This window comes from Triticum aestivum, chromosome 1B, assembly GCF_018294505.1.
Source record: "Triticum aestivum cultivar Chinese Spring chromosome 1B, IWGSC CS RefSeq v2.1, whole genome shotgun sequence".
Lineage (NCBI taxonomy): Eukaryota > Viridiplantae > Streptophyta > Magnoliopsida > Poales > Poaceae > Triticum > Triticum aestivum.
The window spans coordinates 158,160,011-158,163,917 of NC_057795.1; positions in this window are offsets into that span (position 1 = coordinate 158,160,011).

Genomic DNA, 3,907 nt, shown 5'->3' on the forward strand with positions numbered 1-3,907 from the left:
TCGATCATCTAAGTCTAGTCATAGTGGGAGCAACTTAGCTAGTAACATAGCGCACTTTAAAAAAAATCTACTTATGTGGCAAGTAATTAATGAGAGATGATAACATAATATGTTACTGTGACATAGTGTTTTCCAAGATAAGATGAGTGTACGAGCTAATAAATGGAGCCATCTATAATACTACTATTATGTTACTTTGCATATGCATGACACTAGTCTAAATTACTTCCCACTATGACCAGCCTAATCCTATCATCCAAAAATTCCTATTTGTCCGCCCTTCCTTTCTTTCTTTTTTGGTTAAATCAAATGTCTTCGATATTAAACATTCAAAAGCAATTCAATGATACATGTCAAACAATTCAAACAAAATTCACAATCCAAACACAACAATTCAACCAAAAGCATCCGAAAGAATCATTACCTGCCACCATTAGCATAGCGTGCGATGATGTTGCTACACATTTGGTGAACCCACACCGCCGCAGCGGCATCCAAGTCGCCTTGACATACATGAAATCACATGACTCCTCGCAATTCGTCCGAACTGCAAGCTTCTTCTCCTCAATATCCACCTTCTTTGCTTACATCTCCGTGAACTCTTTAAACATCTCCTCTTTTCTTTTCCTCTCTGAGTTCATTGAGTTTGGCACTTGCCACCGGCTTCTTGTTCATGATGTCCTCCCACTTCTTTGCCATTTGGCTAGCTGCCCCACTTCACTTCACCCTCTCGTTCTCCCACTTGTTCCCCCCTCGACCCCAGCACTCGGTTCGCTAGTAATATACAAGAACCCTTCTAACTCCACCGCTTATTTCACTAACTTCATCAACTTGGAAGGTTGTGCCACTTTCGGCGTTGGCAGTCTCGAGTGAATTGGCCAAGCCAGATGTTAGGGCATATTTCTCTCTCAGTGGTTTTGGTGATTGATGACAATGCTTTTGCGGACTAATCGTGTGCAGTGAGCATTGCATATATTCCTTCCTATGGCATGAGACGATTTCTACCCCTCAGGGCTTAAAAAGAAGATGGTGTTTTTCCTTCGTTTCATTTTTGGTGGACTTGAGTCGTAGGATATACCATACTATCAAGAGGGGGTTCGTATCGGAAAGGTTTTGGATGGAATCATCACGTACACATCTCCTTTGCACTCCCTAGTTCTTTCCTATCTCTTTAGAGTGCCCTCCGTTGTGTTGGGAGTGGCTCGGATGAAGCCAGCGGTAGTACCACGGTCGGCAGCGGTAGTACCGCCTATAGCGACACGCGGTAGTACCTCTCTACTACCGCCTCGATTTGGGGCTTGCATTTCTCGTGTCGGGTTCAGCGATGGTCCCGCTGGCATACTACTGCTGACCCCAAATAGACCCAATCGAGCAGCGACAGTAGCAGCGGCAGTAGGGCGGTAGTACCGCGGCTACCACCGCTGCCACTACCTCTCATGGGTTTCCTCCCTCCATCTCTTCCCTGTGTGCACTGTCTCCAGCAGTTGTACCGCTGGGGCAAGCGACAGTGCTGCTGCAGCCAACGGTAGTACCGCTCCTTGAGCGGTAGTACCGCACATTGCGGGTTGTGCACAGGGATAACGGATGGATCTCTTCCCCCACTATATAAAGGGGTCTTCTTCCCCAAGAAGATCACCTCTTCCTACCCTAACTCTGTTGTTGCTCCAAAAGCTCATTTTCGCCCGATCTCTCTCCCTAGCCAATCAAACTTGTTGGTTTTCCAGGGATTGGTTGAGAAGGCCCTGATCTACACTTGCACCAAGAGAAATTTGATTCCCCCACTAATCCCTTGCAGATATTGTTACTCTTGGGTATTTGAGCACCCTAGACGGTTGAGGTCACCTTAGAGCCACATTCCATTGTGGTGAAGCTTTGTGGTGTTGTTGGGAGCCTCCAATTAAGTTGTGGAGATTGACCCAACCTTGTTTGTAAAGGTCCGATCGCGGCCTTCAAGGGCACCACTAGTGGAATCATGGCATCTCGCATTGTGTGAGTGTGTGAGGAGAATATAGTGACCCTAGTGGCTTCTTGGGGAGCATTGTAGCTCCACGCCGCTCCAACAGAGACGTACTTCCCCTCAAAGGGAAGGAACTTCGGTAACACATCCTTATCTCCACCGGCTCCACTTGTGGTTATTTCTTACCTTTACTTTGTGCTAGGTTTACTTGTGTTGTATATCTTGCTTGCTCTTGTTGTTGTTATTATTAGCATCATATAGGCTGTTCACCCAGTTGCACATCTAGATAACCTACTTGGTGCTAAACCTAATTTGTTAAGAAAAGCTAGAAATTGGTAGTTGCCTATTCACCCCCCTCTAGTCAAACATATCAATCCTTTCAAATGGTATCAGAGCCTCGTCACTTTATTAAGGGTTTCACCACCCGAAGAATATGGTTGACACCGAGGAGGAAGTTGTCACGCCCAATATGCGATACTATCCTAAAGAGACTCGAAGGTCCCACCAAGGATAGAACCGCATATTGATATGCTTTTGCAAGGTGGATATCATTACATCAACATTACATAATAGATAGGGATACATACATAAGGCATACAATGCCACAGTAATACAACATCATCTTACATAAGAGCACCATTCGACTACGGATGAAACACAAACAGAAACTCAAATGACATCCACCCTGCTAGCCCAGGCTGCCGACCTGGAACCTATCCCCTGATCGAAGAAGAAGCAGAAGAAGAACTCCAAGACAAGCAAACATCGCTCTCGCGTCAAGATCATCACATAACCTGTACCTGCAACTGTTGTAGTAATCTGTGAGCCACGAGGACTCAGCAATCCCATTACCATGGGTATCAAGACTAGCAAAGCTTAATGGGTAAGGAAGGGGTAAAGTGGTGAGGTTGCAGCAGCGACTAAGCATATATGGTGGCTAACATACGCAAATAAGAGCGACAAGAGAAACAATGGAACGGTCATGAAGCTAGCAATGATCAAGAGGTGATCCTGAACTCCTAATTACGTCAAACATAACCCAAAACCGTGTTCACTTCCCGGACTCCGCCGAGAAGAGACCATCACGGCTACACACGCGGTTGATGCGTTTTAATTCGGATGTGGTGTCAAGTTATCTACAACCGGACATTAACAAATTCCCATCTGCCACATAACCGCGGGCACGGCTCTTGAAAGTTTATACCTTGCAGGGGTGTCCCAACTTAGCCCATGATAAGCTCTCGCGATCAATGAAGGACATACCTTCTCCCAAGAAGACCCGATCAGTCTTGGAATCCCGGTTTACAAGACATTTCGACAATGGTAGAACAAGACCAGCAAAGCCACCCGAATGTGCCAAAAAATCCTGATAGGAGCTGCACATATCTCGTTGTCAGGGCACACCGGATTGTCCAAACTTCCGGTAGGCCATCCCAGAGTTGCCCCTGGTGGCCACCGGCGGCTGACATGTTGGACCAACACTCACGACAAGCACTGGCCCGGGGGGTAAATAAAGATGACCCTCGGGCTCCGGAAACCCAAGGGAAAAAGGCTTAGGTAGGCAAATGGTAAAACCAAGGTTGGGCCTTGCTGGAGGAGTTTTATTCAAAGCGAACTGTCAAGGGGGTCCCATAAATCACCCAACCGCGTAAGGAATGCAAAATCCGGGAACATAACATCGGTATGACGGAAACTAGGGTGGCAAGAGTGGAACAAAACACCAGGCATAGGGCCGAGCCTTCCACCCTTTACCAAGTATATAGGTGCATTAATTAAATAAGAGATATTGTGATATCCCAACATAATCCTGTCCATCATGGAGCAATCTTCAACTTCACCTGCAACTAACAATGCTATAAGAGGGGATGAGCAAAGCGGTAACATAGCCAAACAACGGTTTGCTAGGAAGGGTGAAAAGGTTAGAGGCTGACATGGCAATTTGGGAGGCTT